We start from the raw sequence: 14,096 nt of genomic DNA, 5'->3' as shown, positions 1-14,096 counted from the left end.
CACTATCATGAAAATGGAAATGGAAGTGGGAGAATGAGGCAAAACAAACTATAAATGGCTTTTGTCTTTTGTCAGCTGCTGTTTGTTTTGGGGAAATGATTTCGACACACACATTTTTTGACACAAGAGGCTCATGTTTCTTGTCTTTTTATATTTAAAGAGATGTAAAAGGGTTTTTACTGTCCCCAAAAAGCACTTACCTGACAAGTAAATGCTAAGAGACAAGATACATGAGCGCATGTATCAAAACATAGTTGTGCTGAAATCATTTCCCTTGTTTTTACTTCTCTTATAGTTTGACAGAGAACCCACCAACCTCAAACCTCAATTAATCACTCCTCAATGGATTGGAATTAAAACTTTTTTCTTATTTTCATGTGGTTAGAGTAGAGTTGAAGGTGGTGCTGTACGATTCACCCTTCCTAAAACAGAGTATTCTTCACCCATCTTTTAGGACCATAGTTCTAGGCTTTATTCTTCATAAAATTGGTTTTATATTACACATCATGGAGTAATATAAAACGTCCTTTATTCCTCATGTTTAATCATAGTTAGCAAAACTTTGTTTAAAACAACGTTTTTTTTTTCTTTTTGTTTTATTGGTGTGCCGTTTAAAACTTTTACAACGAATAAAACTCTTTTTTTTAATCAAATGTTTTAAGCACGTTTAAAGCATTTTAAACATTTTAAACACGTTTTTCCGGCCAACTTTCTAATTTTCGCACCACCATATTTTGTAAATGACAAAATTCTTAACTCATTTCTTGGGTTACTATGGTTTTTTCAACCAGTACCATATTAAACTCGAATTTTTCCTGTACCATTTTTTTTTTTTTTTTTGCCGAATCACATTTTGCTAACTATGGGATTATTCTGTTTGTGCGTGATGAGTCCAATAACGGGAAAAAAATCAAGGGGTGGCCTTACGAAAGGAAAAATCTAAGAGAAAAGAAAACAAAACCTAAAAAATTCAAAGGAGAATAAAAATAAGAAAAGTAGGAGTGTTTCTCATCAAAATAGGCCTATCTCACTCCGTACAAACTTGGAGAGAGGGTTTCTCCAAGACTGAATGTGAAGAAACGCATTCATCACATACAAATTCAAATGAAAGGAGAAAAAAGGAGAATGAAGAATAAAGCCTTCTTCCACAAACTTAACTTTAATTTCCAACATGTAGCTACCTTGTTTTAAGTAATGGCTGGGTAATCATCTTCCATAAATCTCGCAAGATGGAATGATCAATGTATTGCAGTGGAAACCTTCACACTCAAGATTTGATAGTAATTTTGTATTAATAGGTGAAGAAAATATAGATATGAGAAAAAACATTACTTGCAAGTGGCACCACCAAACAGAACGCATATAATATAACATTAACTTACAAATACATCGAAGAAATAACATGTAAAATTGTAATATTTGTCCGTTGGGAAACAAAAGTCGATGTAGCAGTGAAATTATTTTTTCCATTGTATCTCCAAAATTACTGAGGTAAGATTAACCTTCACTGACAAATAAGACCCTATTTCATCATTCTCTGTGGATCCCATCACCAAGATATATGTTTCTAACAAAACACATTTCCTTTACAACGTCTGCCATCTCCATTCGGTCACTCGGAGATTCTGCAGAACACACCACTCCAATCCTCACTAAGGATACCAAACACTCTTGCAAAGGACGTATCTTATCATTGTAATTCTCAGCAATGTTAGTAGCTCTTTCTTCATCATCTTCTAAAAGAATTAATGGATCCAGAATTTCCATCACTCGATTAGGCAAAGACAACTAGACAAATTTCAACTGGACAAATTTGTGAAGACTTAGGCCATCCTTAAACATGTCATCTGTGGGGCGCTTTCCAGCGAAGGATATAAGATACCAGGTAGAAACTAAAAGTAAATATGAGGTTCGATTTTGAAAAAAAAGAAGGAAATTTTATCTAAGAGATGATAGATAATTGAATGATCTCTTCACATTTACAAACCTACGTTGCATGGAAGGAGGGTAGAATTTTTAGAGAAACACATAAGAAGCGATTTAACAGTATGAAAGAAAATGTAGAAATTTTGTCCTATGTTGCATTTTTACAGGTACGAGTGTTAGAATCTGACATGGGTATCTAGTGTCAAATTCAAAAAACCTAAAAAAGAATGATTTGTAGATTCGCCAAAATATTTTAATCATTTGTCAAATGTTAATTTTTTTTCATAATACTATTATTTTAACCAATAAAATATTTAAATTTTAATAAGTTAAGTAAATATAATGTTTTATTTATTTAAAAAAAAAATTACTAATAGGATGGGTAAAATTCAAAATGTGTGAAAATTATAAAGTTGTGGCAGTTGCATCGAGAAAAACAGAAAAGAGATAAAAGAGATCGACTGTCATAGAGACTCCTGCAATTTTAGACGTACGTGTCCCACACGGGTACTTCACCCATTTAGAAGAATCCATATAACATGTGTTTTGGCCAATCAAGTCATGTAAGTGATGAATAGCATTCCACTATGTATTACTCAAAACTGCTAGCCAATTTTGGTTCTCAACATGATTTTTTTCATCTGAAACCAACCAAGTCTCAGTGATTACACATGCAAAAGCACTACAAAAATAGATCAAATTAAACTTCATACTATTTATAAGGTAAAAAATACGTAGAAGTAGAAGGAAATGAAATGATGTCATTTTCTAAGTACAAACAAAATAGTTGTAACTATCATCTTTAATTTCACTTTCATGTTGACTTGGGAGAGGCAACTTAAAAGGCAATTGTTGAAAATCCATTAAACACGTGAAAGTAGAATGAATAGTGCACGCCAACCAAACATGTCTCGAAAAGGGAAATGGCATCATTTTACATTCCTTTCCAAGGGAAACACTATTCCAGTCCCAACATTAATCCAAAAGTCTCGTATTTATTATTAGTAATTATCAGAAACCTCCTTGATCTATATTTATCAAACACCTTAAATTTAGGGATTATGGGCCCTATGTCCTGGACATGACTCTGTCTAGAACCATATAACCACACTAGGAAAGTATCGCTTGTCATATGCTCAAGCTCTTTTGGAGAACCTAATTCATCATTCTTCCAAACCACTTTTCTTTGAAAAAAATCACCAAAAGTTGAAATGTTTGACTAGGGATTTATAGAAACCACTATTTATTAGAAAGAAAGCAAGGGTTCTAAGTGTGGGAACCATCCTCTACTGACATCTAGAGGGAAGTGTGTGCACCTTCAGCAGATGGCGTGGAGTGAACTTGTGATGTGCCAATTGGGATCTTTTGCGGCACTCATTAATCTGGAAATCCTTGTGTGGACGATGCCAGAAAGTGGCTACTTGACCCCCACCCTTCGTCCAAACCAGTGGAATGAAAACAAATACCTAACTCTATGTTTCTTCTTTTTGAAATTTGGCATTGCATTAGTAGTCAAAAAGTATTGGGCGGGGAATGGATGTCCCACACATGATACTTAAAAGTGGTCTGCATACCCATTACAAAGCCTGTTAGATAGGTGAGATAACTGGCGACACGACTAACATGGACTCCCAAAGGACTCCTTCCTTTGCTAGAATATCCGCCGCCTCATTAGCCGATGTAAGCCCAAGGGTTCCCATGGGTTAATCATTCACCTTACCTTCTTGTTTTGATGCTGGCAAACCAAATTGATTAGCATTTATGGACTGATGGGTTGCTTTGAGGTGTTGTGTTATGTTGTATACAGGATTTTCAAATCATAATCGTCATTACACAACTCTTCACATCACATGGCTTGTGGATCAAGGAGCAAAGTAACCAAGAGGTTGCACCTACATTGGAGACATCCTCATTTGAAGATGTTCAAGTTAAAAAGCTCAACATGAAGATCCCGCAAGTTCCTAAGCAAGTGTCAAGAAGGAGCTTGGAGTTGAACATGCCATGGTGACACCTCATATACCTCAACATGCATTGGAGATTGGAGGAGTAGTCACAAGAGCCAAGACAAGATCAAGATGTTCACTCAAGCCAAAGAAGTCCAAGGAAGTGCAAAGGAGCTGATACATTCCAAGAAGACACAAAGTTCTTATTTTTAGAATGTATTTAGAGTCCTCTTGATTTTATGTAAAATGCACTTTCAAATGGTTTTCATACTTAACTTTTTACATCTTTGAAAACCATATACACACCCAAAAATGTGTTTGAAAACCTAGGACTTAAGCCCAAGACCATGGCCCAAAAGCCCCTAATTTTTAAAGTTAAAAATGGAATTTCACACAGGGCCGGTCGACCGGGCTTTTCCGGGAGACCGCGAGATGGAACTTGGAAGTCCAGGACATCTCAAATTTATTGAGCTGGTCGACCAGGCCAATCCAGTCTGCCGCAGATTGATTTTTTGAAAATTCAGAAAACATCCAGGTTGGGCTTGGCGGACAACCGCAATGGGTCGGTCGACCGCGAATAGGTTTTTTAGCTGAATTTTTGAGCTAACGGGTTCGCCTCACCGAACGACCGCCATGGGGCTGGTCGACCGTAACGGTAATAAATTTGAAAATATAAAAGGGCGCCCGATAGAGGCGGGCGACCGCGGTGGCTCGGTCGACCGCGTCGGTCAGGCAAACTAGCCGTTGAGGCATTTTCTGCTTAACTTTTTCAAGCCAGTTTTTTACGGTTTTCCCCCCAAACAGTCATATTTTCAAATACACTATATATACATGATTAAAACCTATCTCTCGAAGCTTTTGAACATTTAAGAAAGATCAAAACCCATTTTTGTTATGCTAAAACCTTCTATCAAAAGCCAAACCTCTTTGATCTTACATTTGCACATTCTTTCAAGAGGTACTCCATATGCTTTACATTTTGTCTTTCCTTGGAGTGTTAGTGAGCTATTAAAGTTTGTAATCTGCCTATCTAATGAGGCATTGAGAGTTTTTCATTTATTTTCTTCATTGTATTTGAGGGTCTCCTCTTCGGCCTGGCAATAAAGGTGAAGACGCTGTGAGGGTCTACTCTTCGGCCCGTTAAGAAAGGTGAAGACATTGCAAGAGGGTGTGATCCCTCGACAAGGCTTTGTACCAAAAAGGGTGTGTCCCCTTTGGAGTTTGAGAAGTCGGGTGTACGGCTTGGAGATTCGCCCGTTGAAGAATCTCATCATTTTAGTGGGGATCCCAAGGAGATAAACTTGGAAGAGTGAAGTAGGTCTTGTGATAGACCGAACTACTATAAATCTTGTGCCTTGTGGATTGATTCTTCTTCTCCTTCTCATTTGCACATTGGTGATTGGTAAACTCTACCCTTTCTTGTATTTATGTTATATTAAAACAAGGGTTAGGGCAAATAGGCTTAAAGTAATATCTAAACCCTAAACTTCATTATCTTGAATATTTGAACAGGGGTTAGATTAATAAGTGCTTAATTAGTAAATTAATTTTCATAATCCATTTAATTAAGCCCAAAATTTTTAATTGACCAATTCACCCCCTCCCCCCACTCTCTTAGGTTGTCACACCTGCATTTCAGCTGACCTCCTACGATGCTCAATCCTTGGCTCCGATAATCTTATTAAGTCCAAAATCTCCACAATTAATGCAGTAACCACAAAATTTACAGATGCAGTAACCACAAAATCTACAGATGCAAGAGGAGAGAGGGTGTTATAGCTTCGTGGATGATTAGTTGCTAAATGTTCGGCTTTGTCACACTCCTCAGAGTGTTATACCTTCGTTCAAGGGTGGTTGCCGATCGTCCAGCTCTAGACAATCTTGGCAAATGGTTCACCCAAACTTTGAAATGGCAAAGGGGTTGCACACATGGTTTCAAGTTGTGGCAATGACGCCTAGCGGTAGTGGGATCCAATCAAACAAGGGCTCGTCCGATTGGCCAACTCCAGGGCGTTTTGGTCCTTTTTGAAAAGTTTGATAATTTTGAAAAAAAGGCACTTTTCATGGTACTTTTGCTTCTTTCATTGGAATATATTTTCTCTCATGGGTCTTTGGGGTGTTTTACTGCTCTAGCTCATTTAAGAAGCACGATTTGATTCATCATTGGAGTGTTGGGCCATTTTTTGTTGAGAAACATTAGTCATGGGTTTTTTTGGAAATTTATTTACAAAATTTCTCATTATTTTCTAATAATATTAGAGATTTTAGTGAATAATTGAATAATTACTTCTCCGATTTTTTCCAATAATATAACCTTTTAACCATTTACTTGATTAGCATTTTCTACACAACTATTTTGTATAAAGAACTCATGGTCATAGGTACTAAAAATGCCGCCTATTATTCGGGTGACATGTACAACACCACTTGATGTAAAATAACATTCCTATATACTCTGTCAATAAATATAGAAATGCTATCAAGTAATTTTTTTGGTTCAAGATGCTAATTTAGCCTTTGTTGCACTACATTATATACCTAATAAGTGAAATATTTTAAAGAACTCATTGAGAATAGACAAGATGACGAAAATTGATAAAATTATTACCTGGAGCAATGTACCTAATAGTTCCCTTTAATCCAGTTGTGCTGCTTTGGTCTTCAGATGAGCTCTGAATGACTCTTGGATAAAACTTGGCTAACCCAAAATCACCCACATGAGCATTCATGTCTTCATCCAAAAAAATGTTGCTTGGCTTTAGATCACAATGAGCAATCGGTGTATGGCAATGATGGTGAAGATAATCCAGCGCAGAAGCTATGTCAATTGCTATGTTTAATCTCTTAATGAAGTTTAAACTTCCTAATTGATGTTGCCCATCAAATTTTGAATGCAACCACTTCTCTAGACTCACATTTGGCATGAACTCAAGCATGAGAGCTTTGAAATCATCACCTCCAAAATCGATGCTTGAACAAGAAGTTATGATCTTCACAAGAATTCGATGACGAATGTTTCTGAATGCGTTGCATTCAGCTATGAAACTCTTTGAAGCTCCCCTTAAGTGAAGGTTGAGCACTTTGACAGCAACAATATTTTCATTGCGACTGAGGATTCCCTTATACACCGATCCATAACTTCCCGTGCCTATCAAATTGGCTGAAGAGAACCCATCTGTTGCCTTAAAGAGCTCTGCATAAGAAACCTTTAAATGCCGGCCGTCCATAGAAGATAGGGAAGATGGTTTCTTCCTTGACTTCTTATCCAGTAAAGTGAAGCAGGGACACAATAAGAAAATCAAACATACAACCGCACTTGCTACTAGGATGATTACTCTAGAAACATGGGCTTTTCCTCCCATTAGCTAGCATTGGGCATGTAGGCAACTTTAATTCTGGGATACCGCCACAAAGATTATCATTTCCCATGACTGAAATTGTACTAGCATTTCCAAAGACACCTTGTTTTGGTACTTCACCCTCAAAATTATTGAAAGACAAGTTTAGATATTGTAGAAACTTAAATCCCTCTAGATATTTTGGAATCTTCCCTGAGAAGTTATTGTATGAAAGATCAAGGACTTCAATGGATGTTAATGTAGTAAAAGCTGACGAAATATCTCCTCGGAAGGCGTTATCCTGCATATAAAGTGCTCGCATGCTCTTACAATTTGCAAGAGTGCTTGGGATTTCACCTGACAATTTGTTCTGAGAAACATCCAATAGCGCTAGAATGTTCAAGTTACCCACTTCTGATGGGAGGGAGCCAGTAAAAAAAATTTGAGACAAAAAGAGTGCAATTGATAGCGAAGAAAGGCCAATAATTTGTTTTGGTATTGTATCTGTAAGGTTATTTCGACAAAGGTTCAATCTTAAAAGTTTTGTACAGTTTGCAAGAGATAGAGGTATCCTTCCTTGCAGGTTGTTTAATCCTAAATCGAGGTCGGTCAATTGAGTAATATTTCCGATATTGTATGGGATTTTCCCGGACAAACTATTACCACCCAAGTAGAGTTGATGTAAGTTCTGGAGCATCCCAATTGAAGTGGGAATAGAACCAGTGATGAAGGTTCTATATATACCCAAATGATTTAAGTTGATGAGATTCCCGATCTGACTAGGGATGTTACCAGAAATTAGGTTTTCTCCTACTGACAACCGAAAAAGTTGAGTTGAGAGATTGGCTATGGAGTTGGGAAATAGGCCAACAAAATGATTTCTCTGTATGCACAACCAATTTAGGTTACTACAGTTGGTCAAAGAAGTGATAAATTTCAAGTCATCAGCTCTACCAAGGCCTAGGTAATTATAGCTCAAGTCAAATCTGACTAGATTCTTTCCCCATCCAATATTTTCAGGCACTGGTCCGCTAAACTGCTTTTCTTCTATTTCAAGCAATTCAAGACTTGAAACATTGGATAATGAATTTGGAATGGGTTCGGTAAATTGATTGCTTGCTAAAGATAGATATTGGAGATTAGGAAGAGAGAATCCTATGTTGGGTGGAAGGCTTCCGTGTAACTGGTTATCTGCCACGACAAAATCCTCAACAAATGAGAGATTATTATAAAAAGAGGAAGGAACCGTACCAGATAATAAATTTGCAGAAAGGACGATCCATTTCAAGTGATTAATTCGGGCCAGGTCATCTGGGATGTGTCCCACCAACCTATTTTCCCTTAAATTGAGATACATGAGAGATGAAACGTTCCCTAGTTGAGGTGGAATGCTCCCTGTAAGAAGATTAGGACCCAGATACAACCAGTATAGCTTCGGTAGAGTGCTAAGTTGGATGGGAATTTTCCTTGTCAACTCATTGTAATTCAAATAGATGACTCTGAGGCCCTACAGTGGGTGAGATTGGATGGAATTTCCCCTCCCAAGGAATTATGGCTCATATTAAGATGTTGCAGTATGAATAGACGGCCAATATCTTGGGATATTTGGCCATTGAAGTGTTTTCTTGGAGGTGGATTTCCTTAAGGAATGTGAGGTTGGATATGGCAGGAGACAAATAACCCACCAATTTCTGCCCACTAAGGTTCAATACAGTGACCCTTTGATGCCTCCGACCGTCATTCCAATTGCAGAAATGGAGAGTATGATGGTTCCATGATAATAAGGCTCCAAGAGGATCACTCCTTATACCATCCTTGAAGGCGAGCAGAGCCATTCGATCAGTTCCGTTTCCTAGTAAGGTGGTGGTAGTTGCAGAATTCGAATGTACTATGTGCATGGCAAAGAAGAGATTTACAGAGAAGATAAATGACCAAAGCACACTAAGAAGACTCATACCTGGTAGCTCCGGGTTGAAGCTCTTCTTGTGCTGAGCAAAGACGAGATTTTATTTATTTTTTGTCTCCCAATTTCATTTGATCACACTCGACCTTTATGCAGAACGAAATGATGATGCATTTACTAGTCACATGAACAGACGATATAGCCATCAATTGACTTGACCTCATCAATTTATTCATTTATTAGGTCTTTAGATTATATAACGGCTCAGAGCTTTTGGCGGTGTTGGTTTTGGATTTTTAGAATCAATTTTGAATTCAAAAACTGATTACTGGACTGAAATTGTGTTTTAGTTTGCGTCCAATTATCAATTTTGGACTACAAATCTATTCTAAAAGGGCGACCCACTGCACGAGGCTCCCGCAATTGCGGGGCTTGGGGAGAGCTAGATGTACACAGCCATTACCCGTGACCACCATGTCACAATAGAGCAACCATACCGTTACACCAAGGCTCGGTCTCGACTAAAAATCAATTCTAAAAATCCAAAACAAAAATGGGCTTCGAATATTCCATTGCTAACCATTTTTAGTGAACGAGAGTTTGCATACGTATCAGCAGACTGTCCACACGGATTGTAGAGCATTGGTTTTACTAGCTAAGGACCTATTGGTTTTGGGTTTTAAGAATTGATTTTTAGTTGAAAACTGATTATATCGATTCTCATAAGGGGTGAATTTATCAGCTCCCACCGAAGGCGAAAAAGTAGTAATTGGTGTTGGGCATTTTAGAAATAAAAGTGGTGTTGAAAATAAAAAGATTTTAATTTTTTAGAAAAGGTTTTAAATACAGAGAGTCAAAGATGACGAATTTTTTTGTCTCCCAATTTCATTTTATAATGAAAGAAATGAAATGAAATGAAAATGCATTTTATATTTTATCTAACGTTTTTTTCTTGACTCGAGTAGCTTGAAATTTCCACTCCAATGTTTTTTTCTTGACTCGTGTTTGACGAAAGCCTCACCTATCAATGAAATTTCCATTCCAAAAAATTTCTTAACTTGTGTAGGGTATGCATCGGTTGAAAATTACTACAAATTACATCAACTTTTTTGTGAGGAGGAAAAATCATTGCTCTCTTGGATTGGGTCGGCCATCAATTGACTTGACTTCAACAGTTTATTTATTAGGTCTTTAGATTAAATAACATGGCTCGCTCAAAGCTTTTGGCCTGTATAGGAATCCAGAAAGATGAATAGTTATTAGAAGCATGGTTTTAAATTTCGACTGAAATCCGAAATTTCAGACCATGGGAATCTAGAAAGATGAACAGTTATTAGAAGCATGGTTTTAAATTTCGACCGAAAATCCGAAATTTCGGATTTCGGTGGGGACCGAAACCGAAATTTGAAATTTCGAGAATTTCGGTCCAAAATTTCGAGAAATTTTAAACCATGATTAGAAAACCCCCTCTAGTGTGTCTTCAAAGTTTCAAACTTATAGCCAGTCTGTGAAATGGGACCGAATTACTAAGAGAACATCTGGTTTGACTGATTCAAGGATGTGACATTACAGTTTCCAATCGTGAGAAGGTGGATGATAACCACTTGGACAATGGAGGACCTGAGAATAAGGGAACCCATCATGGGTAGTTACAAAAAAAGTTCCCGGCCTCCAAGAGAACGTGGGGTAATGAAAAACGGTTACCAGAATAAAGCTATATAAGGAGACGTTTGTCTCCATGGAAGGGGTCACAAAACCAAATCCAAACATGTTTTTAGCCTTTTATCTTTTCTTTTAAGCATTTGAACCCTTTACTTTTCGTAATTGTAGCTATACTTGGATTAAGTTAGCAATAAATTCATCTTCTCTGGTGAGTCTATCTCTTTAACTAAACTATACCTCGCACTAGCGTTTTGTCTGTGTCCCTTTTGTCATTTAGCTTGAGTCGAACAATCTGCTGACCCTGAGAGTCTCTATGTTTAGAAGTCACGAGTACACCTGAAAGTCCTTTCCATCTGTGTAAGTAAAGAGGAACCCGCACACACTCTCACACGCTCCACACACACACACCAAAATCAGATGGTCACACTGACTGACCGCACAGGAGCGCCCCTCCATACCAATCGAAAGCCAACACTCTTTTTGGCACGCACAGTGGACACGATGCATTGCATAGCATTTAAATGGTTCACAATACATGACGTAAAACTATGGGCCCCAGTTTCCCGGAATTCTAGTGACTCTAATGTTTCCAATAGTGTTGATATACATGATAAAGTGACTTCTAATTGGGAAAATCCTTTGCTAGAGGAAAATCTAAATAACGCTATGCGTACTAGAGAGTCTCCCTCATGTGGATGAAGCCCTGACGCGCATATGCCATTTCAGGAGGTGGAAGCCAGCCTTAGGAAGCATATGGACGGGAATTCCCATAAGTTGTCATAAATGGTAGCTCGCCGAATTTCAGAAGTGAAGAGGCCCTTTTAGTCCTCTAGCGAGATTTTTCTAAGCAGGTAGACAGACTGTTCGGTTTTCTATCCGACAAAATGGTGCCAATTGCGCCAGTACAATCACCTCTCTAGCACGATAACAAGCATGTCCTGTAGCTAACGTACTGAGGTTGTGCTTCCGAGTACTCCTACCAGTTGGAGGGTGGAATTAGGTTCGTTCAGGTCCGGCTTTTATCTAGACTGAGTCCTAAAAATGACCGAGTCAACAATGTATATAAAATCTTGAGTGTAGGGTTTCCATTGGGGGATAATTAGGTTCGTCTAGGTCCTGGTCCAACTCATGACCGAGTCTACATAAAACCCACCAGTCTCAAACGGAATTAGGTTCGCCAAGGTCCAAGTTAATCAGTCAAAGATTTTCCGAATCTCCTACACTCGCCCAGTAAAACTTTGTATCTTTGAAGAAAGAAAAACAAAATCCCTTCAAAGAGGGTTATAAGTTGTAAAGAAGATGTACAAAGAAGTCCTATATCCAAATCTTGTTGAAGGATGAGAGTGGAACAACTTAAGTTGATTCACTCTTTTAAGACGTTCCAAATAAGTTTTAGTGTTCTTGGTTCATTTAGAATGGTTTAGTAACTCATATATATATATATATATATATATATATATATATATGAGGAAAGTGTTGGTGAGCTTAAGCTCACCAAACTTATGGTGAGCTTAAGCGCCCAATCACATTGGGGCCTACTTTGTTAGGATGATCCAAAGCATTCATTTGAAAGGCCCTTACATAGATGGGGTGTGTACCAAAAATCAGCTCCATAGGATCATCCTAACCCATCCATTTGTGGAGGTCAAAATGGACAGACATTATTTGTCCACAAATCTGCCCATTTTTGTCCTCCACAAATGGAGGGGTTAGGATGATCCTATGGAGCTGATTTTTGGTACACACCCTATCTATGATAGGGCCTTGCAAATGAATGGTTTGGATCACCACAGAAAATGTGGGACCCATGTGAGTGGGGTACTTAAGTTCACCATAAGTTTGGTGAGCTTAAGCTCACCAACACTTTCCTCTATATATATATATATATATATATATATATATATATATATATATATATATATATATATATATATATATATATATATATATGAGAAAAGGGGTCTTGAGGTTAACCTCATATAGCTTATATGAGGTGGGGCTCACAAAACATAAGGGGCCCACATTCTTGGATGATCCAAAGCATTCATTTGAAAGGCCCCATCATAGATAGGGTGTGTACAAAAAATCAGCTCCATTGGATCATCCTAACCCATCCAATAGTCCTCGCATCTTCGCCCCCAAGAAAAGGCTTGCGACTCATCGCGACGGCATCTGGGGTGCCCCATTTCAAAGGGACCGGCCAGGGCTCGCTGGACTCCCTGTCCTCGACTTAGAAGAACCTGTTCCTCCACAAGTGTATCGAGGAGGGAATGCCGGTGATCATCTTGATCTCCGGGCGCTGGCTAATGTAGATCCAACCCCCGCCCTTGTGCCTCTTCAATTGCGCGCAGGCGTGGAACAACGACACTGATAAGTTCCTCTGAAGCCGGCCCTGAATGAGGTATACGAACCCTGTCAGCAGCCTCCACGAGTTTGGCGCTACCTGAGCTGGGGCCAGCCCGTAGTATTGAAGCACCGAGGCAAAGAAGGGGTGCAGAGGGAATCTGAGTCTGGCCCTCAGTGACTCATCGTATATGCACACATCAGAGCTTTCGTTACAAGCCCTATCCCCCTCAGTCGCCTCCCTCAACCCGAACCTGGATGGGATGCAGTATTTATCCCTAATCACCGCCATCGTGGACTCATCCAGGTAATTCTCCTCGTTGAGAGCCTGTATGTTGTATTTGAGATTCGCATCCATCCGGGCCCTCGCCACTACCTCAACGGCCCGGCCCGGGAGAAACGTTGTGGATGCCTCGCCGGCGTCACTACCAACGCTCCCCCCCACTGGGGCGTAGCTATCCGTCGGAAGCGGAGTGGTGTTGAAATCCAATATTACTTCCTCCACCACTTCCTCATCACTACCTATGATATCCACATTTATGTCGGGACTTGCCATTCTCGGAGTCAGTGACCAGGTAGGCCTATCCTCGGTTCTAATCGACGATCTAGACCCTGAACTACTAGAAGACGACTCCCCGGAACCGGACTCAGTACTAGAGCTACTACTTGACATGAAAGCAGGAAAATAAACGAATGAGGCGCGCTGAAGAAAATTACCGGTCTGAACTGAATCAAGGCACTGAACTGGTAGCTTCCGAATCCGCCGCCGTCCACAACTGCAAACTACACGAGCCAAACTAGCCTTTGCCGAACTGGCAGAGAAAAGAAGAGGGGGAGGTGGAGAAGTAAAAAGTGAAAAATGAGAAGGTAAAAACCTCCTCTTTATAGATTTTTCTAAGGCGGTGAGCATTAAATGAAGGGCACACATTTTGAGGACGCTAGAATGGTGTCGCGTGTCCTTCATTAATGACGGGCACAAAC

General features: G+C 39.0%; 1 pseudogene; it reads right to left on the bottom strand.

Annotated features, from left to right (window-relative positions):
* Nucleotides 1-1,530: 1,530 nt before the first annotated feature.
* LOC143859468 (putative LRR receptor-like serine/threonine-protein kinase At3g47570 pseudogene) lies at nt 1,531-7,096 on the bottom strand (annotated as a pseudogene).
* Nucleotides 7,097-14,096: the final 7,000 nt, after the last annotated feature.

The sequence above is a fragment of the Tasmannia lanceolata genome, unplaced genomic scaffold (genome assembly GCF_043159265.1).
Source record: "Tasmannia lanceolata isolate RefF3 unplaced genomic scaffold, GAP_Taslan_0.1 ptg000029l, whole genome shotgun sequence".
Lineage (NCBI taxonomy): Eukaryota > Viridiplantae > Streptophyta > Magnoliopsida > Canellales > Winteraceae > Tasmannia > Tasmannia lanceolata.
This window is presented reverse-complemented; position numbering and strand designations above follow the sequence as displayed.